Source organism: Lissotriton helveticus, chromosome 6 (assembly GCF_964261635.1).
Source record: "Lissotriton helveticus chromosome 6, aLisHel1.1, whole genome shotgun sequence".
NCBI classification, from domain to species: Eukaryota; Metazoa; Chordata; class Amphibia; order Caudata; family Salamandridae; genus Lissotriton; species Lissotriton helveticus.
In genome coordinates, this window is record NC_136067.1 from 758,405,123 (window position 1) to 758,433,121 (window position 27,999).

Sequence of the window (27,999 nt, forward strand, 5' to 3'; positions counted from 1 at the left end):
CGATGGGTGTACGAGCCGTACCTCATGTACGATGGGTGTACGAGCGTACCCCATGTACGATTGGTGTACGAGCCGTACCTCATGTACGATGGGTGTACGAGCCGTACCCCATGTACGATGGGTGTGCCCATCGTACATGGGGTACGGCTCGTACACCAATCGTACATGGGGTACGGCTCGTACACCCATCGTACATGGGGTACGGCTCGTACACCCATCGTACACGGTCCACGTCAGGTAAGGGCGAGTCGTACGGAAAAGCACACAAACACATACACACCGTACGGTCCGTACACCCCATGATCGCAGGGATATGGTGCGTACCCCTGCGATCATGGGGTGTACGAGCCGTACCCCATGTACGATGGGTGTACGAGCCGTACACCATGTACGATGGGTGTACGAGCCGTACCCCATGTACGATTGGTGTACGAGCCGTACCCCATGTACGATGGGGTACGGCTCGTGCACCCCATGATCGCAGGGGTATGCACCATACCCCTGCGATCATGGGGTGTACGGACCGTACGGTGTGTATGTGTTTGTGTGCTTTTCCGTACGACTCGCCCTTACCTGACGTGGACCGTACGAATCGCGTCCTCATACCCCGGTCCGGATCGTACTTGTCGGGTCGTACGGCATGTGTCGTAGGGTTCACGGTTTCAGCCTTGCAATACGTACGGATTGCGACGATTCGGACGGATTCACGGAATACGGATCGTACTACGCGACTCGGACGGACGGGTATGATTCGTACGAAGAGGGCTCCGGATACACAGCGTACGGACGTTTTTTTTCCCGAATAGGAATCGACCCCTTTAAGTTCTTACTTAGCTGAGCCTGTATGTCCCGATAGTCCCTCAAGAAGATTAGCTCATGTTTAATAATGTGCCCATTTGGGTTCTTCTGGATAGGATGGGTCTAATATATTGGGATCTAAATTCATTAAAACTATTTTTTTACAGGCTTTAGGGCCATTGATACAGATGGAAAAAACACAGTGTGTTAGCATAGCTACTGAAATAGGCAAACAAGGGTGTTTAGAATTTACAGTCAAAGTCAAATCTCAAGTGAAAACTTAATTTTCTTTGGTATAAAAGCAGAACTCAAATCGTGGAGAGTAACAGTTTTCATGGTGAATTATTAGCTGTCCTTAGAAAAGCAACTTTATATTAATAAGTAATATGACAGAGGGTTGATTGATGGGGAAGGGCCTACCAATTAAGCAGCATCTTTAATGAGATCATTAACTTACTTTGTGATACACTTACATTGTAACATCAGATTGTATGACTTCGTATTTTTACTATTTCTTTTAACCCCCTTTTAAAAGATGACCTGGATGTTTTTGCCATATTTTGCCACAAAGAAATCTTGGCTACTTTTCACTTTTGTTTTTACTATTATAAATTATTTATATGTATTTTTTGTTGCTTTTTAAGGTCAAAACATTTTTTACTTCACTTTGTTTTTGCTATTTAGTATTTACTTTTTGGAAATTAACCCAATTAAATATGGTTCAATTTGACAGAAAGCATTTACCTACTTTCATATCTAGACTGATGGGTTTATTTAAGGTTCGGCAGAGTGGGAGGACTGTCGGAAATCGGTGATGCTCGCCTTTCCCATCTAACTTAAAATTCATGTGCTCTACTTTGAGTTGAAGAAAGCACTAGACATTACAGCTGTGAATGTTTTGCCAGCATTGACATCAGAAACTTCTAACCTGGCACATCTTCTGTTTGGTGGCCGTCAGGTTACAGGGGCAGTTGTCCAGGTAGGTAAATGGCTCAGTGTTCCCTGTGCACAAGAAGAAAACTCCCCAGGCATCGAGGTCATATATGTTTTTTTTTATTGAACTTTTGTTTTGCAAGTTGATTCTTGAACAAAAATAAGTGAGAGCATCTAATATGGCACCTACCCAGAAAACGTAATTGCCTTCGATGGACTGGCAACAGTGTCGCCTTCATTAAAGGCAGAGAGCTCTCTGCTTACCTCGAGGTAATCCATAAGAATGGTGGGAGTGTGGCCAAGGAGGCCAAAATGGCGGTCGAGCTTTAGTGCAGCTCCCACCACCCAACTGCAATCACTCTCCCTCCTTCCTGAGAGCGCCTACCAGGATCCATCCCTCTGGCTCCCCTGTGAGTGAGGTGTTCACTGATACTGCCCATGTAGCTTCTGGAGTGACAGGGAGGGACATTGGAGTCGTTCTAGGAGGCCAGCTGAAGACTCAAGTGTGACCCAAGATGGGATGCAGAAGCCACATGACATTTGAAGAGTTCACCAGATCGATACTTGATGTGACAGGTGCCTGCGCCTGCTGGTCAAACCGGGGAGCAGACCGGGACTGCCAGACATACCTCACTCTAGCCAGCAGGACAGACTGTGCCTTGCTGCCCAGAGGTCGACTAAGACAAGCTCTGTGGGCCTTGTGGCAGCCTGTGAGGTAGGCGGGCAGGATGTGCTCACCTCCGGGCAGCGGTGGTGCCTGGCCCTGCACCCTAAGGCTGACCAGGGGAATCTGCCTTTATTTCACTGTGGCCTGCAGGGGGATGAGTGAGAGGTCCTCCCCTCCTTCATCTCTCCCCCCATGCTTATGAGAATAGCTCTCATTGGGGGGCACTGCGAGGGCCCAGCGATGGGCTGCTGCAGGTCCCTGGCGTGGAGTGCTGGTGGCAGTAAGACCTGCCATCTGTCCTCGATCTGCCCACAGGGCACTCATTGTGGTGCATCCTACCACATCTCCTAAGGGACTCCCTGGTACCCCGAGGAGATGCAGGGACACACTTTGAACGCATATGGATGCGGGTCCCCTCCTGAAGGGAGGATCACATTGCGAAGGCCAACAGACCCTGTGATAGACTGGAGGGCCTAGGTGAATTGCCAGTGGTTGGGGGTCTCAATTTTGCCATGTGCAGCTGCCTGCGAAGTCCCCGATGAGTAGTCCGCCATCCCTTGATTATTTCTCCTAATGTCGCTGGCAAGGGAAATCTGCTGCTGACTGCGCCACTATACTCAACCCTATTCTCCATATATTTGTCTGTCGCCACGGGCGACACCTAGGTCCTGCTTACCAGATGAACCACTGCCTGTGACACTACAATCCCAGCATTGCATGCTTCCATCATCACAGTCAGGAAGCTATTGAAACCACCTGGCGAGTACTACCTGGTTGAAATCGGGCTACCGGGGTGGACTATCTCAGGACTCTGTGCAGGGTGCTTCCGAATGCATGTGCTGCCTCATGGCAATGGGGTCATGGGGCTAAACTATATTCATGCTGAGGTGATCTGGCCTCTTGGCTTGGTGCCTGGTGCTGGGGACACAACTGCTTCAAGGCAGGGGGAGGGGGAATGCACACAATGGATGGGCTGTTTGTGCCGTCCTCTGGCTAGCGGGTCTGTCCCTGATGTATGTCCCTGCTTTTGATCTGACTGGAGACCACCCAACGATAGGGCATGGAAAATCCCCCCCCCCACTTCTTCAGCCCAAACCAGGAAAGACCAATATACTGTTCCCAGGTTGGGTGCTGGAGAAGCTGCGGGAGCCCTAGAATTCCTGACCACATCTCAATCAACATCGGACCTCACAGTTATCCTCAAGGCAATACATGATTCATGAAAGGTGGTCGAGAACAAGGTTGATGGCCTCCGGATAGACCTCTTAAGGCAAGACCTGGTCAAGGTGGTGGACAGAGTGGCTGAAGTGGAGACGTGAATCTCTATGACTGAAGAGGAAGTGACCACTCTCAAACGGCAAGTATCCAAGCTGATTACCCCAGTTGCAATGCTCATCGAGAGGACAGAAGAAGCTGAGAGCCATTCCATGCATTACAATTTATGCCTAGTTGGCCTTTCTGAAAATCTTGATAACTCAGCTCTACCCACAGCCTTCGAAACCTGGTTCCGTTCCTGGGTCCCAGGTGATATTGTGCATCCATTATGTTTATCACTGAGAGGGCACATTGATCCCTTGCTCTCATGCCTCCGGCCAGGCCCGCACGTCACCAGGTAATATTGTGGATCCTGAACTTCCGTGACAGGGACACTTTCTTATGTGAGTACCACAATCAACCTGATCTCCGGCACTATAACTCCAAAACAATAATCTTTCCGGATTATACTAGGGCGGTGCAGCAGAAGCTACAATCCTTCAAAGAGTTAAAGCAGACAATTTGTGCCCTCAGCCTCCGCTACATGCTCCTTTACCCAGATCGCCTTTAAGTCATCTACCAGTCCTCTACTTATTTCTTTGACTCCCCAGATTAGGCCTTAGAATGGGACACAGAGGAACAAACACTGCGGCCCTTTCAGCAGGAGGGGTAACAGGCGAAGGGTTGATGCGGGTCCTGGTCACTTCTCCCAGCATGCAAATTTGGAAAGATGTGATCCTGGAAATCGAGGGCCATCACACAGAGGTCCGGGACGTGGACTAGCCCTTAAAGGAGGAAGAAGTAGTTCTAGCCATATCTGGGCGTCAATTGGGGAAGACCTCCGTACCTGAAATACTAAAAGAGATTCCAGTACATTTAAATGCCCAACTTACTGAACTTATAAGCATAGGCGATAAAGCGGGGTTCCGTTTCCTGCTAACTTAGACTGTGCCACCATTGTTGTCATCCCAACGGAGGGCACGCCTCCAAACTAATGTGCTTCCTACTGTCTGATCTTACTCACCAACATGGATATTAAGATCTTCACCTAAATTCTGGCAATTCGCTTGACCCCTACTCTAACCAACCATATTCACTCAGACCAATGTGGGTTCATACTGGGTAGAAGCACATGTCACTACATTCGGCAGATGCAGGTGGCTCTCTCCCAGGCACAGGGGGTTGAGGGCAATCTTTCCCTCCTCCTGGTGGACTTCTGTGAAGCCTTTTACACGGTCTTGTTGGAGTTCCTAGAGGCTAACTTGATGCAAGTGGGCCTGGGAACAACGTTTCAAAGGATGGTCCACTCAGGTCTGAGTGAGTAGCACACTATCTATTCCTTTCCAAATCCAGCGGGGGACCCATAAGGGGTGCCCACTTTCCCCACTATTATTCACCTTAACAGTCAAACCACTGTTGTGCCTAAGACGATGTGATGCACGGGTGTTGGGATGGAGATGCAGGAGAGGGTTTGAAGATCCAGTGGCACTTTATGCAGATTATGTCCTGCTGTTCCTATTGAGACCCTACAGTCCCTGGCTCTTGATGGCTGGAGATTTTTCATTTTTACAGAGAAGCCTCCGGTAAAAACCAAATTAATTCAACCTAATTAGTCTTGGTGGAGGTGAGAGGGGATTCCAGGGGTCGATGCTGGTGTCCAAATATCCCTCTGTGATGCAACCCAGTTGAAGATTTGGGGATTCACACATACCATCTCCCATATTTGGCCTAGAATCTTAACTTCCAAGGTCTTGCCTCATCCCTCGACTGACATCTGCACCGCTGGAAGGGGCTGCCGCTTATTCCAATGGGGTGCAGTGTGGTCTTTAAAATGACGTGTCACCCCAGTACCTATTTGTACTGACGAATTTCCCAAACCCCATACCCAGACAGTGGTTACGATCCCTGACCTCTAAACTCACCTCCTTCATCTGGGCTGGAGAACGCCACAGAGTGGCTGTTAACTCAGCACGGAAGACACCCTTTAACATGAAGCTGGGGGTCTCCGATATCTTTGCCTATTAATTAGTCAAGTGAAGTCAAGTCAAATATTCTTGTAGAGCGCACTTATCACCAGAAGGTCTCAAGGCTTGCAGCAGAACAAAACAGCGACAACAGACAGCAACTCCTAACCAGCAAAGTATTTACTTAGGAAAGGGTTTACTTAGGAAAGAGCCAACTTTTAAAGTTTTTACGAAAGCATTTATGATCCACTATTAATAGAAGGTGTGATGGCAATTTGTTCCATAGCATGGGAGCAAGGTAGGAAAAAGAGTGGCAACCATTATGGGACGTACGTGCACTCAGCTGAACCATATATGAATCGGTGCCGGACCTTAACGATCTCTTGGGTATATACCATTGGTGCTTTTTTGCTAAATACTTAGGGCCGGTATCGTACATTGTCTTATGTGTAAGACTTAGGAATTTAAAATGGCTTCTTTGATGCACTGGGAGCCAGTGAAGATTTTTAAGGTTAGGGACAGCTGGAGATCTCAGGGGAAGGTCAAGGACCAATCTGGCCGCAGTATTTTGAAGGGTCTGAAGCTTGGAAAGCAGAACTTCATTAAGTGCTGTGAATAGGGTATTGCTGTAATCAAGGCGGCTGATGACTAGACCCTGCACCAACGGTTTCCTTGCTTCAATGGGTAGCCACGTATCGATTTTACGGAGATTGCGCTAAATCCCATAGCAGACACCTAAGACCTAGTTTTCGTGGACAAAGTACAGTTGATTGTGATTCCTAGGTAGCGTACTACTGACTTAGGAGAGGGACATGAGCCTAATTCCGTAGGCTACCAATCTTGGACCAGAATTCCTCAGTTTTGCCAAATAGAATATTTTCGGTTTTGCTGCCATTCAGTTGTAGCTTGTTTCTACTCATCCAGTTATTTATATCGATCATGCAACTTTTGAAGCGCGAACTCGTGCCAACGTAATCAGAGCCACAGGTGACAAGCAGTTGAGTATCATCGGCATAGGACATAGTCTCAAAACTGTAAGATCTGATGATACCAGCTAATGGGGTTAAATACTAATTACCTCTAGTAAAAGAGAGGGACCCAATTACCAAAGGGATAGCGTACCCGAAAACAAAGTCACTAAATGAAGTTCCCTTTGGGCATATTGATTCTAAGGCACTCACTCACAAATATACACAAAACACAGTAATGTCAATTCACAGATAAAACCAAATAGAAAACAAAGTAGAAAACAAAGATGCAATGCAAAAACCATATATACAAAAGATATACTTCACAGTTTATTCAAAACAGGTACAATAAAACCAATGTGGTTTATACTAATAAAATCTTTCCACACTAATAAAAACTGTAAAATATTTGCATAACAAATAAGGGACAGACGCAAAAAGGAAAAATTAGTTCTTATTTGTAAACAAGCGCTGCGAGGCCTCCGGGTGGTTATGCGCTATATAAATGGAATTTTTCATTTCATTTCATTTCATTTCAAGGAGATACAGAGATAAGATCAATTTAGCTTTGCGTCAAAATTGTTGTCTCCTTATATTTGAGCATCAACGCGTTTCGGTGGGCACTTATGAAAAAGCCAACACTTTCTTCAGGAAGACAATACATCCATCCCATAAATTCTTTAATAAACTGCAGTCCACAGATAACTTCATTAGATAATGGTAAAACTTAACAACTTCATAGACAGCGTGCTTCACAAACTGCAGGTAAGCGAACCAGACGTTTCTTATAAACGAGTACAAGCAAAACGGTGGGGCATACGCCTCCAACCAAAGTCACTAACGTGCTCGTCCAGCGAGACCCTGTTCTTTAGAGAAACCGAAGAAAATCACCACAGCCGGTCTAATTAAAGGCTACGCGTTTTTATATTTATATTGTTATATATTATGCGGGCGCAAGGAACAACGGGGAAGACGCCTCCGAGTCGGTATAAGTTGTGTAGGCGCCAAAATGGTCACCACTCGCTGGTTCTTCGGATATACAGCGAACGGCGTGTAGTGCACCCCGGCAGTAAGTTTTCAGATAAAGCCAATTTATGAGATGGTTGTATTGTCTTCCTGAAGAAGGTGTTGGCTTTTTTATAAGTGCCCACCAAAACGCGTCGATGCTCAAATATAAGGAGAAATACTTCAAGCATTGAGAGACAACAATTTTGACGCAAAGCTAAATTGATCTTATCTCTGTATCTCCTTGTTTACAAATAGGAACTCATTTTTCATGTTTGCTGTCTGTCCCCTTATTTGTTATGCAAATATTTTAAAGTTTTTATTATTGTGGAAAGATTTTGTTAGTATAAACCACATTGGTTTTATTGCACCTGTTTTGAATAAACTGTGAAGTATATATTTTGAATATATGGTTTTCGCATTGCCTCTTTGTTTTCTACTTTGTTTTCTATTTGGTTTTATCTGTGAATTGACATTACTGTGTTTTGTGTATATTTGTGAGTGAGTGCCTTGGAATCAATATGCCCAAAGGGAACTTCATTTATTGACGTTAAATACAAATTAAACAGCATCGGGCTGAGGATAGAGCCATGTGGGACCCCAACAGTGACTGGACGACTGCATGAGACTAATGAGTCAACATGAACAGTGGTAAAACGGTCCATTAGATAGCTCTCGAACCAGTCCAGAGCCTTCCCACAGAGCTGGCACCCATTAACTAGTTGTTTATTGGAGGCTGGAATGACCCGGCATACTACCCAGAACTTCATGTAGAGGGATTAGAGTGACTGCTGGGCTAACTATATGGGAGCTGAGCCCTGTATCTCAAGGGATGTCCTCATGCATCCGAGTGGCAAGTTGACAGTGCTCACTCCCCTGTGGTGAGGCACATGGCTTCAGCAACTCTCCACGCTGGTGGGGTTCCACCAGTGGGACCATATAGGTATCACATACCTGGGAGATATTTTCAAAGGGAATCCCCTAATGTCCTTCCAGGAATTAAAAGAACTGTATGCCTTGGCAAATTATTTAGCTTTCTTCACATGCAGCATGCTTTGGATATGCCTCGCCCCACTGTCATCCAGCTCCTAAAATATAGCCCCCTTGAGGTAAACATACTAATGGAACATTTGTGAAAGGGAACAATAACCCAGACCCATTGCTCCTTGATTATTATGTCCCAGATTGCTTTGACTCCCTTCAACACGGATGAGTTGAATAGGTAGGCGATCTAGATGATGATGATTACAGAGAGGCATGCCTGACCTCCAGGGACCTGGCAATATCCACGCACCTGATTTTGATACAGGTAAACTACTTCCACACAACCAATCTATACCCATCATGTACACAGCGGATGTCCCATGACGTCCACCCTATATGTACACGTTGTAGACTCCTGGCTGCCAATCTCTTCCAGATAGCATGGAACTGCCCTGGGTTGAGCACTTCTGGGATGAGGTGAAGCGGGAGATTGCGGAGGTCCTGGGGTGCCCGACTGAGTGAACTCCCAGGATAGCATTGCTGGCACTGGTGCAGGAGCTGGGAGGCCCATGTGCTGAGTGATTTTTCATTGGTGTGGCGTGCTTAGTGGCCAAATGAGACTTAGATCATTTGTGAAAGCAGCCTAAGCCTCCCTCGCTATCAACCTGGCTCACTGGAGTCGACTGGTGTAGAAAACAAGATAGCCCATATATGAAGTACGTGGATGTCAGAAACATGTGAAGGTCTGGGGGAAATGCTGGGCTTACCACAGAATAACTCTATGAGTGGGTTGACCTCTGAGTAAGCCGCTATCTATGTTACAGAACGCTGCAGCATGGTTACTTTTGAATCTTCCTAAAGGCGATCCTACGTCCCAGGCAATAAAAGCATTTAAAAGCATTACACTGGCTCCCTGTTCAGCGGAGAATAGAATTTAAGTCACTTTGTCTGGTGCACAAGGCCTGCTATGGAGACGGCCCAGACCATAGCCAGGAAATGTTCAGGCTCTACACCCCTGGGCGAAACCTTCGGTCCAGTAACTTGGGCCTGCTATGTATTCCTAAGTTTCGAAGAGCTAGGTGGGGGGGAAGGTCTTTGTCATGCTGTGCAGGAAAGCTGTGGAATAAGCTACCAGCGGCACTGAGACTACAACCCAATCTATTGCGTTTCAGGAAAGCTCTGAAAACACGGCTATTCACATTGAGTAAGTTCGGTATTTCTCTAGGTCCTACAGACATACTATAGCGCCAAGACGCCTCGGCATTCGAGCGCTTAATAAGACAAACATCATCATTATTAATGAGGAACTAAGTAGCCGCATTTTCTCTCTTTCTCCCTTTTTAACATTTATAATGTATAGATAATGCTCACTGTATCTATAAACGAAATAAAATTTGTTAAAGAAAATGAATGGTGGGCACACTTTCCGCTAGGAAGGCAGAGGTGATAGCCTTTTCCAACCTAGCAGTGTTGTGGACCTTCACAGAACCTTCAATGGCCCCACCAATCACTAACTGAGAAGTAGTAGACAAAAGCCTAGAATAGACAGAAAGAGCCCTTTCAAGTTATTCTCATTTCATCAACACAGGTTTTTACATATATTCATCATTAGGTACACTTCACTTTTTATTACCTACCTTACAATTCTGAAGGATATACATCATGAACACAAACATGACTACCATAAGTAGGCAGGCAGTATGACACTCCAGGTCAGTTTAATAAATAGTTAATCTCACTTTGCTGATTCCCTCATGTGGACGCATAGATGAAAAGCAACAGCTTAACATGCAAGTGTTCAAAGACTGCCTAGCTTGGCCCATCCACAACTTCACTCCAAACAGCCAGAACCCAAGGTTTCATCTTTGTCACCAACTCCTTTTATTCTCTGTTTATAATCAGTGAAGCAAGTAACAAAAGTAAATTTCTAATCCAAAAAGCTAAAGTTAGAAAACTCCTATGCCCACCTTCTTAAGTAAAACGTCAAAGCAGAGCAATGGCATCATCCAAACTAGAATAATATAATTTAGACTATCCTGAGATTGGAAAAAATAGCAAGCAGAGGGAGTAAAAAAATGACTTTAGGACAATCTTCATTGTAAGAAAGAGTGACCACATCACGCTGCCGAAAATCAACAACATAGGCTGCCAAATGAACAGAGAATATAATCCGAAGTTATTTGTATTAGGCAACATACTTTTGAAGAACTGAATTAACCAAAGTTCTCTTTAAAATCACCCTCTATTGTCAAAGGCAGGGTCTTTTGTGCAAGTGTGCAAGTGTGTTAGACCTGGCTTTTCCAATGGATTCATCTCTAGACTTTTTCCTTTGTGGCCTCCTATTTTGGATCTTGTTTTTGTTGTTTAATGACTCTGGGCACTTTACTACTGCTGATCCGTGCTAAAGTGCATATGCTTTCCCTGTAAAATGTTGTCATGGATTGGTGTTTCCATTATTGGCTTATTTGGTTTACTGTTAAATCCCTAGTAAAGTGCACTGTGTGTGTCCAGGGCCTGTAAAGCCAAATGCTACTAGTGGGCCTGAAGCACTAATTGTGCCACCCACATAAGCAGCCTTCTTCCCAAAGCCAGAGTCGGGCATGCAGGACCCCATTTTTTTCACCTTCGGCAGCTCATCTTTTCTCTTTACTGCAAACACTGCCTAAGGGTAGCGGTGCTTGGCTCAAATGTGTGCTATTGCCTTTGGATCTACTTCACTGCTATAGTTGTCTGGCTCTCACTGTCCATCTGGGGCTCCCTCTGCTTTTCCAAACTATTCCCCATTTTACATGGTTTGTACATGGTGTTAATTTCTTTCTGTTATCTGGATAACTTTACAAGGCTTCAGCTTTTGACTGATCGAAGTGAATTTCTTAATGTCATGTATGGTCACAAAAGGCCCAGTGTTAATGCCCTCGCCAAAAAAATACATCCATGGTTATGGATATGCAGGTATTGAAGAAAGGAAGTCCATGTGCAAAAAAACCCACAAAAAAACGCACCTTGATGGGTGAAGTGTCCAGACTGTTTGCACTGCATTAGCACATTGCAATGCACTCAGTTTGGGACACACTCTTTCGTTCAGGAACCACTCTCAATTATACATTCCGATGTTTGAATGTGTGACTATTAGCAAATGCCACTGCAGTGTTTGTACACAGTTTGGTGCTGCTATGTCGACCTAGCAAATGCATCCACTTGCCAGGCAAAGCAGCAGAGCTGGAGAAACTGAAGGAGAAGTACTGCCCCTTTGCTGTGTGCTGTCTGGGGTTGGCCTGCAGTGGCTGTTTCTGCAAAGGAAAGGACATGGACTTTGCTGGGTGCTGTGTCCCCTGCTTGAGGAAGATCTTCAAGGGCTTGAAGTGGAACTTGCCTCCTGTTTTGAAGTCTCAGGGATACAAAGACTTCACCGATCATCTCCCCTGAGTTTCTTTGATGGGAGTTCTGACCTGCCAAGCAGTGCCTGTTGCTGTTCTGCCAGAGGTGCATGTTGCTGTTCTGGGCCTCTGGAGGTTGTTCCTGCTGTTGGTAGCTGGAAAAGTAATGCAACAAAGAGAAGAGTGACGCATCCGCACCTGTTTCTAATGCATCGCTGAAGAAACCGCCGCATCCCCTGCCTGCGGCTGGAGAAATCGCTGCACGCCTCATTGAGTGCACGATCCACGGAGTCTGAGATCACTGTACTGATTCATAAGCAGGCCCTGCTGTGCGGCTGCAAGAACCAATGCATCATGGGACCGTGGCTGAAGAAACTTACACAGCACTGTTACCGCTGCCGCATTGAGAACTGCATCCCCGATCCTCACACATCGCACCACGGCGCCAAGCCTACACGGACACCGGGGCCTCAGTAAGAAACCAACGCATTACCTCCCCTTTAACACCTTAGCCGCGGTGGGATTTATCGCGGTGCTTTGAGTTTTTTATAACCCCGCGTTACATGACGAGCTCAGCTCGTCATGAGTGTACGAGAGGCGTACCTCATGACGAGCTGAGCTCGTCATGAGCGTCGAAGGGGTTAATAAGGAACCAACACATCACTTCCCCTATGTGGTAGGAAGGAACTGGCACATCACCTTCCCTGAGCGTAAGGAACCGACGCATCACCTTCCCTGCAGCTGCTCTTGCTTTTGATTTTAACACATCTCAGATACTTTGTGTTGCATCCATAGTTCGCTATGGACAGAACAGTTTCTACTTTTTAAAACTCATATTTTGATTACTGTATTGTGGATTTTTGTCGTTTTGGGCTTGATTGGTTTAGATAAAGATTACTTTAAAACTGGTGTGGTGTCCATTTGTAGTGTTTACACTGTATTACTGTATTTGCGCACAAATGCTTTACACACTGCCTCTGAGATAAGCCTATCTGCTCATGCCAAGCTACCAAGGGGGTGAGCAGGGGTTATTTTAGAAGTGTGTCCCTGTACCCTGACTAGGAAGAAGGGTCCGTACTTGGACAACGGTGCAAACCATTGCCAACCAGAGACCCCCATTTCTAACAACGTGCATTACAGATATAAAATGTTGTTACCTCATGGTAATTGCATTTACATGGTGTGGTAAATATCTCACCCCCTCCTTCGAGCCCTCTTGTATTATGGGACTTAGAAAGTTATGTTCCATTGCCAATGTGTGCAATTGATTTTTCACTGTTCTCTGCAATTAATACTTGTCAACATTCAGTGAGATTGACAGATGTGACCTTTCACTATGTCACTGGACAGCAAGAGCTTATTAATGTTCCACGCTGCTCCATTTTGCTCTGTTTTTGCTCTGTTTTCTAAATATTACTTGTGCTGAACCTCCAAGCATCCTAGGACAACTGTCTTTAATCTCTTAGATGTTCGCATTTACAAAATGCGTCAAAGTTGCTTCGAAAAAAAACCTTTCCCACCTCAAAATAATTTGTATCTAAATCAGTTGTTTGACGAACAAACTGGAGCTAAAATGCCTTCCAACGGCACTGTTTCTGTTTTCATTTGGGAGCATTTGTTGGGGGTAGGCTCCTCTAGGACACTGTTTCTTGTCACAAATTAATACTCTTGGGATTGCCTTATTTAAGACCATTTCCTTTTCCTTTTGCAAAATTCCACATCAGTTTGTGAGAGTTTTGAAACTAGGAGTTTGTTCTGTAAAATGTATCGCTCATCTGTGCTAAATTCTGTATTGTTTCATAACCAAGTTATGGAATATCGTACACCATTTTTGCTACTGATGAAAACTCATACAATGGCATCATAACACTGCGAATTAAGAGGATTCTGAATGGAAGTGTGGATAACATTATTACACAGACTGATATTTTCTTTTGGGTAGTTTTGTGGTTATTGTGCCTTTTCAGTGAATTGCCTTTGTCATGCCTTGTAGTTGTTACAGTGCACTATTGTACACTGCAGCTACTAACATTCTCCTTCGTTCAATCCTTTCTAATCTTTTTTTATGATAATAAATGGGGCATTCTGGGCTCTAGGTGATACTGGAAGGAAGTGATAGAAGACCTGAGCTATTTGAATCCTCCCCTCCTCTCCCTTTAACATAAAGAGTGATCAATCTTTATGGCCAGGTGATGTTATTTGTTCCCCCTGAAGACATTAGGGTTAGGAACTCGTTCCTCCTCTGCATCTCCAGCTCATTTGTCCTGATAACACAGAATGTCCAGGCAAGCAGATTAGAAGCACCGCTGAAGGCTCCATCCATGACCTAGCAGGCACGTGCTGAGGAAGCGCTTCCGCCCAGCACCTTGCGATGAACTTAAAATCATAATGGATTCACAGGCGAAGTCCCGCGAGACCAGCATGTATCTCGGGAGGTCCTTCCCATTCTTCTTTGTGTGATATTTCCTGGAGGTGAGTCCCTATAGAAGGCCGTGGTTTTCAAGTCTAAAAATCAGGTCTGAAGGTAGAGGTGCATATGTTTTTTTTAAATAAAGAAATACTTCTGAAAAGCAAGAATGCAAAATGGTTAAATTTGCTTTCCTGATCTAATGGTTCTTTACCTGCAGGGATAGAATTGAAATGTCGCTAGGGGTTTCCTATGCAAAGAGATAATAATGCCGAATTTAAAATGTCAGTCTATTATGTAGATTTTAATGCCTTTGAGTGTCTTGATTCATAGACATTCACCAGCGATAAGGAGAACCCAACAGGGATCTACAGGAGAGGTGCCCATAATAAATGCACTTTAGGGACTGAACAACAACTGAGGGGGAATACAAAATGGATGCACTGATCACAGGCAGCCTTGTTCCCAAAGCCAGAGTCGGGCATGCAGGACCCCATTTTTTTCACCTTCAGCAGCTCATCTTTTCTCTTTGCTGCAAACACTGCCTAAGGGTAGCGGTGCTTGGCTCAAATGTGTGCTATTGTCTTTGGATCTACTTCACTGCAATAGTTGCCTGGCTCTCCCTGTCCATCTGGGGCTCCCTCTGCTTTTCCAAACTAGTCCCCATTTTACATGGTTTGTACGTGGTGTTAATTTCTTTCTGTTATCCGGATAACTCTACAAGGCTTCAGCTTTTGACCGATCGAAGTGTATTTCTTAATGTCATGTATGGTCATAAAAAGGCCCAGGGTTAATTCCCTCACCAAAAAAATGCATCCATGGTTATGGTTATGCAGGTATTGAAGAAAGGAAGTACATGTGCAAAAAAAAAAACGATCCTTGAAGGGTGAAGTGTCCAGACTGTTTGCACTGCATTAGCACATTGCAATGCACTCAGTTTGGGACACACTCTTTCGTTCAGGAACCACTCTTGATTATACATTCTGCTGTGTGAATGTGTGACTATTAGCAAATGCTTTACAAACTGACAAGACACTTGGCTAGAGCCTACAAAGCTACAACAATCAGAGATGTACTGTGTCTGCATCCCTCACCCAGCGTTTCGTCTTCTCCTAGTCCTCAATATCAATGCTGATGATGTCTCAAATGACTGCCTGAGAGATTTTACAGATTTTAGCCCAAATTAGTTTCACAAACGCTTTGTGTTTTCTTTGATGTTAGGTCTAATCTCTTCATGTGCATATAGATCCTTTCGGTTTCCTGTGATCATAATGTTCGGACAGAAAAATCCTACACATGTTAATGGATCTACACCCCTGCCCTAAGGTGTCCCAACTGTACTGATATATGGATTCCTAATGCTGATTTTTGTCATAAGCAAACACAGCTCGTGCTTGTGCACCATGACATAGGCCAGTCTCACAGACTGAAGTCTTTTTGGACCGAGAGGGTGCCCAATGCACCATCATCATAATGGTGAAAGGATACTGTTTCACAAGAGTTAAGCAGGACAAGTGCAGTAGTGGCAGCATACCTTTTAGTAATCAATAGGATTGAAGAGGTCCTTTTAACTGCTGTGCTGCGCAGTGCATGTGTGGTGTACATGTGCTGGGTGTATGTGTGTCCGTAAATTGTACAAACCAGGGACAGTGCAGTAACATGCAGTGCATGTACGTATGTTATATTCATGTGCTGAGTATGTGTGCCTGTGAATATTACAATATATGAAGTATGTAGTGCTGTGCATGTATGTTATATGCATGTGGAGGGTGTGTGTGTACCTGTGAATGATATGATAGATCACATAGCAGACTCTGGGCTCCATTTTGAGAGACCCAGGGCTGCATGATGAAACATAAGGAAGTAAAGGAATCCCCCAAACTGATGTGTTCACTGTTGCATTTCTGTAAGCTGGGTGGGACACACTGGAGAGAGGGAGAACCTGGCTCCCTCATTACACTTCAAAGAATGCTATTTTGCTCAGAGAGCTGTTACAAGAAAGGGGTCTAGACACAGCTCAGGAATGAGATGGGGGTGACAAGAGAATTATAAACAGTAGGGCTGAGTCACTGGGCTAACCTTTTCATGCATATATAACTGTAGCTGACATCCAGGTGTAAACTCCTAGTCCCTTCCATGGCCCGTGTTGTAGGGTTATCTGTTTTAGAGTCGCACCTTCTGTGACAGGCTGTTTTAAGGTGGAAGAGAGGGCAGTGGAATGGGCACTTCAAAAGGAAGTAGAATGGACTACAAGAAGGGAAGTTTGAGGCCCCAAAGATTGTCAACTTTCAAGCAGCCAGTCAGGTTGGGAATAGAGGAGAATCTCTGCAAGACGTATGCCTGTGAATAGGACTGGGGACCAAGGCCTGCCAGTCTCCCATCTGAGTGAGGTAAGATTCCCAAGGCAGTCCAAGGCCACCTGCCCGGGATCTTGGAGACCAGTGTGCCCTGTGAGAAAGAGGAGGGCATTGGAGGAAGTGAGGAGCAGTGGAGAAACCTGCTGAGTGGATCTCTTGATGTGTGAGGAGATGGTTTTTCTATCTATTGGATCACTGCCCATGTGCAGGGAAAATGGGCCCTGACACTTGTACGCCAGAGAGGAGGGCCTGCTGTAAAGTGAGCCATGATTGCTGATGCACCAAATGGGTCAATGCCGATCTACAGTGAGAAGCTGGTGACCCTGTATGCCACATGGGATCGACATGAAGAGATTAACGTGCTGAGTGGGTTGTAGCCCATGTGCAGTGGAGAGACAATAACCTCTTATGCCAGAGGAAGCTACCGGGACCAAGCAAGAAGTGTGACTGGTCTGGATCATCTTTCGAAAAAGAGAGGTCACAATGATGATCGCTATGGACCTGCACCGTGGCCAAGGACCAGCGTTAGGACTTTGACATCCCCCTCCCTCCCACGGTAAAATGAACTAACAGAACTTACCCAGCTCGGAGGAGTCACAAACAGCCCCTGGTAACTGCTGCTGCACAACCACATGTGAGGAAATCGAGGATCGTTGAGAGCAGCCCGCCTAGACTGTGTGCAAAGAGCTAACAGCAGACAGCCGCTGCAGCTCCAGTGCCTGTAGAGGGTCCGGTAGCTTCAAACCTCCTGGTAGAGGTAAGAACTTGCTTGCTGGATATAGCTTCAGCTATGGAACAATACTGACTTTAATGCAGATTTGAAGTGGGACTTCTGAAACTCACACTACTAGTGGGGCATAACCTAAATGTTGCCTATAGTAAATGGGTAATAATCACTATCACTAACTTGAGGGGAGTTGGACTCAGGGTTCCGCCTAAGAAACACCAGAGTTGTGACCTGAAGCGACTGTGTGAAATGTTTGTGAATGTCGTATTTTACTTTGCAGTTGTAAATACTTCTTTTATCACAGAGCAAGTATTTGACTAAACAATCATTTATTGCTGCTGCTGCTGTGCGCATTGTGAGTTGTAAGCTTGTGTCCCCCCCTGTGTCTTCCCCCACTGAGAAGCCCTGGACTGCTCGACCCATGCTACCAGTGATAGTCAAGTGCTGAAGGGGTACTTGGCCCAGTTGCTCAGGATCCAGGGTAGGTTGAGATTTCAGGAGAAAAAAAGCCTCAACCCCCCTTGGTTGGGCTTAATAGCCCCTGCTTGGCTCATTGTCCTTTGACCTTGGAGTTCGAACACACAGCATTACGGAAGATTGAAGTAAAGGAGGCACTTTAAAATTAATAAGTGCACTATATGGTGGTCCAGGTAGGGACCTTTTAATGATTCTTCTTGATTTGTGAAGTTCTGCTTTAAACATGAATAATTCTATCCTGAACGTATAGCTTTTCCGTTGCAAGTAAGTGCTAAATATGGACTGATGTGCAGCGGAGCAATGCATTTCATTGCGTATTCAACCTTCAAATTCACACTATTAATCATAACGGAGAATCATATATTAGACATCAAGACAATTTTATAGAAAATATGGACCGATATGTTAACATATGTATTCAAACGCAAAGCAATATATACACATTTCAACTATTATACTAAAATTCATATGGGACTGTAGTTACTAACCCACAACAGCAATTTATTATACTCAGCAGATGATGCTTTTGTCCTGCTTTTGAGAATTAACATTGCGGCATATCAATTGTTTATATGATTTCATAAGTTCTCTTATTCATTGTGTAGAAAAATCCATGTGAGCGAATATAGCTTAGGAATAAGCTTTAAATTGCCTGAGTTGCCCCCTTTTCAAAGAACTTGTCGGTTAGACACATTAGCTTTCAAATATATATAGAGGTCCCTTTAAAGTGGCAGCCCAATTGTTCAGTGAGGCGGAAGTGCCCACGTGAGTAAGAAAAATGATCCACATGCATAAAACATTATTTTAAGGGAACATTAGTCATGAATGTGTTGCTTTTCAACTATAGTGATTTCTGATCGAACCAGCAGATCCTTCTCCCAGTGCCTCGAGACCATCACTGATGACGCAACCGCGCTCTACAAATCCAATTGATTGATTGTTTGATTGATGGTGGAAATAGGTATTGGTTATCAGTGTACACATTCGGACTCATGTTGGTTCCTTCGTTGTCCAAGAAGAAAGGTGAGGGAGAGAGGACGCGCAATTTGACTCTAGTGGCATATGAAAACGGATACCTTCACAGCAACAATACCGAACAGGGGGTGCAAAAGGCTGTTAAACTGATAATTGCTTAGAAACACAGACTACTCTTCAAGGTCGGATTGGCCATTTATTCCATCGGGCATTTTCCTGGGGGCTGGGGCCATGAGAGACCTGTTTTTGAAGATTGATGTCTGCTGCGTCTCTCTCCAGTTCCCTGGAGTTTACTGCAGCAAGGAGCGAGAGAGAGGAGAGAGAAAAAAAGAAAGAGAGAGAGAGAGAGAACGTGAAATAAAAACTAGGAAAGGAAGGGACAGAAAAGCATCATGAGCTAGTCCAAACATGTTACTGAGGGATGCTTTGAACTTGTTTGGCAAGGTTGATTGCTTTTGGTTCCCAATCTTACTCTGCTTCTCATGCCCATTTATTCGTGAAAGGAACATGCCGATTTTTAGTCAGCTATTCAAACAGCATCGGTTAAAAGTTTTGTTTTCTTACATGGTTAACATCTTTCTCCTTTAAGAAGCTTTAATATGCTGTGAAGAATTTTTTAGAAGGAAAACAATAAACATGATTGGAGGCATGACAACAGAGTGGCTCTTACTGTAAATATAGATTTGTATTATTTTTTGCATTACCCTGTAGGAAGTGGGGAGCTGCTGTACATACAATACTCTGGGTTTCAGGAACGTATCTGAGTGTGCATGCTGTCTGATGAAAGGCATTTACATTAGGAAAGACCACACCATGTTTCCATTTTTGACTTTTTCTCTGCCCTCTTTTTGATCCCGTTCTCTTTTTATATGGTAGACAAAAAAGACCCATCATTATGAGCTACATATTTAGAATATGCCACTGCCAGATATGGCTCCACACAAACTGCAAATCCCTTTTCTCAGCATGTGCTATAACAAAGTTCAGGGATAACAAAGTTCAGGGAACATGGAGAGAGAAGAATAGAGCCAGGTGCTGCAGCAGGTACCACACTACGGGGTATATATTTACAAGGAAATGACAAAGAGCGGAGCTGCAGCAAATGTTGCAGTGCCACTCTCAGCTATTTCCAAAACACAGGGATGCAGCGTATTTACGACAACACAGCGCTCCCCTGTGTTTACCTAGTGCTGGCACTAAAAGTAGATACCTAACGCCAACGTTGACACACTTGCGCCATAGTGGAGGGTAACTGCGTTGCCGGAAATGATTGTTTATGTGGAGGAAGGCGTCCCTTCCTGCACATAAACAATCAATAATGGCAATTTGTTAGTTCTATGTCTGCTGCATTTTGCAGGCGACATAGAAGTAGCAAATCGTCATTATTTATGATTGCTTATGTGCAGGAAGTGATACCTTCCAGTACATAAACAATCATTAATGTAATTTTGCTCTTTCTCTATGTGCAGTAGAATGCAGCACATATACCGGACCGGGGGCCATCCCGAAAGTCCTGTTACCAGCGAGGAAAACTACTCCGGCACAAAGCGCTACACAGAAAGCACAGCAGCGGAAGATCGAGAGGGAAAGGAAAGCGGAATTAAAAGCACAGGCTGATGCTATGGAGCGTATGGAAAATAAACAAAGTACAAAAACTCTCAGCGCCACGAACAAAGACAAGGAAAAGGAGGCAGCACTGAGGCAATCTACCTTGTCAGGGACGTTCGTTAGGAAGCCCATGTCCATGTCCATGGCGGCTTTACCTAGCGGCCCCGCGGGTGATGCTGAAGCGGGACTCACATCCGTAAAGGCGAAGCAGTCAGCAGAGAGGAAAGGCGGCGAGGGCATTGGAGGCGGAGGCGAGAGCCTTGGGAGGATCAGGGAGCAGACGGAGGCACGGGCTGAGAGACAGCCAGGGAGCAATGGCGTTTGCCCAACCGGGAGTAGCGCGAACAAAGATCTCCTCGCAGAAGGCGGCATTGGGGTTGCCGAGCAACCAGAGGTGTGTGCAGGAGAGAGCATGCCCAGAACAGAGGAGGACAGAACGCCAGAGGAGTCAGAGCACACAGTGGAGGCGGCGGCGGCGGCGGCTGCAGCGGCCCCTGTAACAGCGCTCTGCACGGGGGAGAGGAGACTTCAACATGCAAAAGGTAACGGAGGGCTAGCGCTAAAAGAGATGGAAGGACTGAATAATGCTTCAATGATGGACGCGCTATTGCAAGTAGAGGCTGAGCTTAGTAACAATGTGAGACCAAGAATGGACGCAAACTGGGGAAGCATGGTGAGCCTAGACTATCAGAAAGAACGTGAAGGGGACACATTTTTTTCTGTCAACGAGGGCTCAACTTCATCAAGTGAGGGAGAAGAGTCAGGGACCACTGAGCTATCATCAGAGGAGGAAGAAAGCACCGAATCTGACATATTAGGCGTACAAAAAAAGAAAAAGTCAGCCACAAAACGGAGTCTGAATGCAAAGGCAAATAGAAAACTTATGTGGGATTATTCCGCCACAGCGGGCCTTTTTTCAGAGGGACTGCAAGGGGCACAAGAAAGGGATGGTGCAAGGGAGGAGGCCGGGCCGAGAGATCATGCCACCTTGAATTTATTAGTTGATATGCTGAAGCAAATCCAGGGAGAGGCCAGGGCAGAGAGTCGTAGAGCTAGGCATGATACTAAAAAAATACAAGCCTCCATAAGGAAGATGAACAAAAAGTATGAGGAAGTGGAGGGGAGAGTGGAGTTGGTAGAGGAAAGGACGGGGAGATTGGAGGACGAAGCAACTGACTGGCACAAATTTAAGAAGGAACAGATAAAGATAGTGGAAGACCTGCAATGGAAGGTAGAGGACTTCGAAAACCGTCAGAGACGGAACAATGCAAGGCTTTTGGGAATGGAGGAAGGAGTGGAAGGGCAAGACGCAAGGGGGTACGTGATAAGGTTACTAAAAGGAGCCTTCCCGGAGGCTAGGTGGCGATGGGAAGATGAAGTACAAAGAGCCCATAGATTCCCACTGACAATCAAAAAAAGGCAAGTAGGTGATCAAGACAATATGCCTAGGGCAATGTTAGTATTTTTCGGTAACTTCTTGGCAAGGCAGGAGGTGTTGGAAAAAGCTAGACCAGATTCTAAAAGAACTGTTGAGGGGGTTACTTTTTTCGCAAGGCCTGACTTTTGTCACGTCACCGTCGAGAGGCGATGGCGTTTAAGACTGTTAATAACCTCTTTTCAGCAACAAGGAGCAGAAGCATATCTGTTGTTTCCGGCGAAACTCAAGGTCATCGTTGGCGGCCGCACAAGAATGTTTTTTTCCGAGATAAAAGCAGGGGAGTACCTAGAAGAGTTAACGGAACAACGAAAGGGGAGATGAGGAAGATCAACACGGAAACTGTCTATGGCATACGTACTATGGTCAACGGACTACGTATACGGAGTAATTGGGAGGGAGAGGGAGGGCGACGCTACGATGCAAGCGGTTAACACATAGGTCAGGATTGACCTATTTGCCTGTACAAAGGGGGGGAGGGGTAGCTGTGGGTGGGAAGGGGGGGCAGGGGGGTGGGAAAGGACCTGACAAAGCTGGAAAAACAACACAAAAGAGCAGATTGGAATGAGATAAAATTTGCAACTGAACGGAACATTTATAATAAAATATGGCGTTAAGGGTTGCAACAGTGAATATATGTGGTTTAAATGATGGCGGGAAAAGGCAGAAGGCGGCATCAATGTTCAGATTGTTAAAACTAGACGTGATCTGCTTACAGGAGATGCACATTTTGGGAAAAGAAAAATACAGGCTGGAACGGATGGGATATGAGTTACTGGCCAACACAAATCAGGATACAAGAACAAAGGGGGTAGCTATATTAGCAAGGAAAGGGGTTATTAAACTCAGAAGAAAAAAAGAAGACTCTGAGGGGAAATGGGTCATAGTCGAAGTGGAGACTACAGCTGGAAATCTAACCATTGTATCTGTATACGGACCTAATGAGGATGTTCGAATGGCTAGACCAGGAACTTGCACTTTGGATAGAGCCGATAATCTTTTGCGGCGATTTTAATATTAATGGACTGCATGGACTGGGGAAATCGGGAGGAGGGAGGTACTAAGGTCGGAAAAAGAAAATATGTTACGCCGTAAATAATTTAATGCAGAATAATGCTTTGTCTGATTTATGGTCTAAACACAATCCACTCGGATCAGGGGGCACCTTTTATTCTGCTCCTCATAAAATGATTGCAAGGTTAGATTATATCTTAGTGTCTAACGATAAAGTAAATGAGGCCCAGATAGAACGGATGCCCAGAATGATTTTGGATCATAATTTATTGGTAGTAACCATGCCAAGGATAGACAGAGGGAGCTCCAAACCCTATATTTGGACTTTTGAAAGAAGATTGCTGAAAGAAGAAGGTTATATTAATAGGATGAATGAATGGATTAAACAGTTCTGGGAAATCAATAGAGGATCGGCCCCAGCTAAGATAGTTTGGGACACGTTCAAGGCCGGGATAAGGGGGGAAATCCTGAGTGAAACATTAAAGAGGAGTAAAACGGAGAGAACAAGGATGGATAGGTGGATAAAATAAATGTATAGATTAGAAGAGCAACTAAATAGAGCAGTAATGAGTCAAAATACAACAGATATAGAGGGCTCTTTATTGGAAATAGAAGTCAAGAAAGCAGAGACGGGAGAAGCACTGATGGAAAAGGCGGCTGGGAACTACCTTGCCAAAAAGGAAAAATGTTACGCGTATAGCAAGAGGGTAGGACAATTATTGGCTATTAGAATTAGACAAAATTTGGCTGCTGGTGAAATCAAAGAAATTAGAAACAGTGCTGGGGAAGTTGTAAATAAACTAGAAGAGGTTCAGGAGGTATTTAGGGAATTTTATGAGAAATTGTATGATCAGAATGCAGAGGACATAGGAGAAGGGTGTAGGGATTTTCTGACAGGGATACCACATGAGAAACTGGATCGTGAAGAAAGAGATAAACTAGATTTACCGCTAACATTACAGGAGCTGAAAATGGTAGCGAATAATCTACCAGGGGGCAAGGCTACAGGGCCAGATCAAATACCAGCCGAATTTTATAAAATATTCTGGGATAGGCTTGGGAAAGATATGCTGGAGACTTTTCGAGAGGCACAGATGCAAAAACTAGCGCCACAGTCCTGGGATGACGCAAATATAATCGTGATATTGAAAAAAGATAAACCCCCATTAGAACCAGGGTCATACCGACCTATTACTCTCTTGAATGCAGATGCCAAAATGTATGCCAAAGCATTAGCACAAAGACTGAGCAACGTTATTGAGAAATTAGTAAGTAAGACACAACACGGTTTTATTCCTGGGAAAGGGACCACTCAGCATACCAGACAGTTAATTACAATACTAGACACCGCTGAGGTAGCAGGAGACCCTGTCGCAGCCATATTCCTTGATGCTGAAAAAGCATTCGACAGGGTCTCCTGGCAATTTCTGTGGAAGGTTATGGGCTGGTTTGACATAGGCAAAGGATTTATTAGTGCTATACAGGTATTGTATATGCAGCCAAAGGTCAGGGTGAAAATAAACAAGTCTTACACAAAAACGGTAAAGATCACACGCAGAACCAGACAGGGCTGCCCGGCATCACCCTTACTTTTTGCCTTATATTTAGATCCACTACTTAGGAGACTGATAGGTAATAATACCATTTCTCCAGCAGTGATACAGGAGGTAGAGCACAAAGTATTCGCCTATGCAGACGACGTGGCACTGATAACTACGGAACCAGGAAGGGCTTTAAGGGAAATAGAGCAGGAGGCCGCTGCTTTTGGGGATTTATCAGGTTATTCAATCAATAAGGGGAAAACTCAGATCATCACGAATGAATATATACTCTACTCAGATCCCAGAGTGGTAAAGGAGGCGGTGTATCTAGGAGTAAGGGTGTCAGCAGACTTAGCGGAGTTAGTAAAACTAAATATGGAACCGCTATTAGCCAAGGTAAAAAGCAATACAGAAAGAATTCACAACCTACACCTGACGCTAATGGGACGGATAAACGTAATTAAAATGGTTACACTACCGAAATTTCTTTATCTGTTTAGAGCCATACCTCTCTTCTTTGAACAATTTTGGTTTGTTAAGTTAGAAACAATCCTTAATAGGTTAGTGTGGGCACAAGGGAAAACTAGAAGGGCTTACAGACATATGACACTTACACGTGAAAAAGGGGGCTGGGGTGCACCGGATTTTAAATTGTATTACTGGGCCGCAGCTCTGCAATACTTCCAAGGATTAATAGGTGGAGGATATGATTTTACAAATGTGTATAGAACTGTACTGGGGGAGGGCGCGGTTGATGGGCTTCTGAATACAATAGATTATGGACTTTTTAAGAACACTAGGTTTAAAACCCTAAAAGCGGTATATATGATTTGGAAAGGGGTGGGGAAAAAATTGGGAATCGGCAGATTTAGTAGATACACTAGATTGATAGCTAACGAAACCCTCCCTGGGGGAAATATTCAGGGATGGAACGATGAGGATATGGAATGATAGGGGCATCAGGAAAATATGAGATCTTCTGGATATAGAAGGGGGGATAATACAATTTGAAGAAATACAAAGAAGATTTGAAATACCCACCAATACCTTTTTTAAGTACCTACAGGTAAGGAGCTATCTGAGAGACAAGAAGGGCGGACTGCTAGGATTCAAACATTGTAGATTATTAGACTATTTAGAACAGAGTAAACAGTGTAAGATACGGCAGTTACATGCAGAACTGTATGCATACAAAATAGATGATAGAGAGAAATTCTTAAATAAATGGATAGAAAAAGTGGGGACCTCCCCGAATGGATTTCGGAAGTCGCTAGATTTAGAAAGAACAGCTCTATGTTCGACAACGTTGCAGTCACTGCATTACAAAACATTATATTGCCTTTACCACACGCCAGCAAAAATAGCACAGTGGGGTGGGACGGAAGGTATAACCTGCCCTAGATGTAATTCAACGGATGCCGATATAGTACACATGTTTGCACAATGCCCACAATTATATACCCTGAAAAGGGCCATAGAAGATTTTTTGGAGAAATCCCTGGATATTAAGATGACATTAAATAATGAACTGCTATTGTTGGGGGTGAAGATCGAGTATGAAAATGGCCCCATAGAGTTTTTGTTTATGGTGGCAGCGGTATTTCGAATCAGTATAGCACGGGCATGGCTAGACAAGACAGCCCCAACATTTCAAACTTGGTTAGCAGGATTGCTAGCCTCATACAATCTGGAGAAAGCTATCCATGAGAGGAAGGGCAGAAGGACAAAGGAATTGGGTGAGGACATATGGCAGCCCATTACGAGGTGGAAGATTAAGCAAAACAGAGCCGGGGTCGGGTAAAGGGCTAATCCCTGTATTTGCTTTATGCTCTTTTCCTTTTTCTTCCTATTTCTTTCTTTTTTCATTCCTCCTTTTATTTGCTTTGTTCTCTTTCTACCCTCTTCTCATAAATTTCTGTAGAGTACTGTTGCAACAATGTATCAGTTATATATTTACTTTATATTGTAATGGGATATATAACATATATGCTCTGTGTTGTAAAGTTGTTGACTGTAATAATTTGGGGGGGTAAAAATGCTGTGTAAAAACTAAAATAAAAATATAAAAAAAAAAAAAAAGAATGCAGCACATATAGAAAAAGCATAAACGAGGAAAAATAAAAGTATTTTCCATCGTTGCGCCATTCTAACGCTGCTATTGCATGTCATTAGTTGTTGGTGCTGCCTCATAATTACACCTCCTTGTAAATCTGGGGCAGCGTCAATAAAAAATGGTGTTGCAGTGGACTGCCCACAGCAACACCCATTACAGGCCCCTTTCATGCAGAAACCTGGGTGAAAGGGTATCATATATACAAATAATAATAATAATAATAGCGTTAAGCCAGACAAAGTGACTTAACTCCACTTCATAAATATGGTGCAGGGCATTGCACCACGAACGTCAAAAAAAGTTTTTTTCCGTTGGTGGAATACCCTTGTAAATATGTCCCTATTTGTTTTCTTTCTAGTCCATAATATTTCTTATCGTCCGAGAAGTCAAAGGAAGCAATCCCATGGACACCATTAACATGGGCAGCCCAGCTGGTACAGAAGCACAGTTGCCACCACTTTAGGGAAAAGAGAATGTTGGAAAGGCCCTCATCCTCTTGCTTCAGAGAGTAGAAAGCCAACTACGAGATATCAAAGCAGCAATACCATAGAAGCTCACATCGTGAAGAGAGCACAGCATAGTTGCTTAATTAATGTCAGTGGTTTCCGGTGCTTGGCATCACACTTATTCTTAGCAGCGGCCCTTGTGACAGTCTGCCACATGGTGACGTTGTTTGTCAATTTTGGATGTGAGCACAACAATAGCTGCTCGTGAATGTGCAAAGTGCAGCGAAACTGGCAATTTTGCTGTGTGTTGTACTAGCGGGTGAACCGAGGTATCGGGGCTGAAAACAACTGCAAGGCCAATAGCTGTTTAAACGCGCATTTTTACATTGCTTGCGGTGACTATTACCGCGTTATTAATCTGGGCATTTATGTGTTTTTAAGTCACTGTGGTGATTCGATCACTTAACTCTCACCTGTTGACCTCCTGGTGCTGGTCCCCATTCCGCCACGGCTTGTGCCGATTGAGCGGAGGGACAGGAAGCACCTGGTGCACTAGCAGCGTCATCAGAGCTGCCCGGCCCTTCCCTATTTAAACCACCTCACAGCGCAGACGCGCGCAGCGAAACTGGCAATTTTGCTGTGTGTTGTACTAGCGGGTGAACCGAGGGATCGGGGCTGAAAACAACTGCAAGGCCAATAGCTGTTTAAAAGCGCATTTTTTACATTGCTTGCGGTGACTATTACCGCGTTATTAATCTGTGCATTTCTATGTTTTTAAGTCACTGTGGTGATTCGATCACTTAACTCTCACCTGTTGACCTCCTGGTGCTGGTCCCCGTTCCGCCACGGCTTGTGCCGATTGAGCGGAGGGACAGGAAGCACCTGGCGCACAAGCAGCGTCATCAGAGCTGCCCGCCCCTTCCCTATTTAAACCACCTCACAGCGCGGA